Raw genomic sequence first — 371 nt, forward strand, 5'->3', positions numbered from 1 at the left:
GTGTGATGGCACATGCTTGTAATCCCAGCTCTTGGAAGGCTGACACAGAAGGATTGCAGTTTGGGCTACATAGTGAAACTCTGTCTCAAAAAAAAAAAAAAAGAATAGGCAGATGTGAAGATAAAATTTTACAGCTAGAAGAGACTGATGTCTTCTAAGACCAACTACTCAAAGACACTTTAAAAACAGCAAGAGAAGCTGCACAGTATGCTGCCTGTGAGTGCAACTGCTGAGCTGGAATCTGTTGTTCTCTGCCAGTGCTGTTCATCTGTAAGAAGGGAATAGGGTGACTGGACGTGGTGGTGTGTGCCTGTAATCCCAGCACTTGGGAGGCTGAAAACAGGAGGACCACTATGAGTTCCATCTACATA

The sequence above is a fragment of the Octodon degus genome, unplaced genomic scaffold (genome assembly GCF_000260255.1).
Source record: "Octodon degus isolate 3935 unplaced genomic scaffold, OctDeg1.0 scaffold00355, whole genome shotgun sequence".
In the NCBI taxonomy this organism is placed as follows: Eukaryota; Metazoa; Chordata; class Mammalia; order Rodentia; family Octodontidae; genus Octodon; species Octodon degus.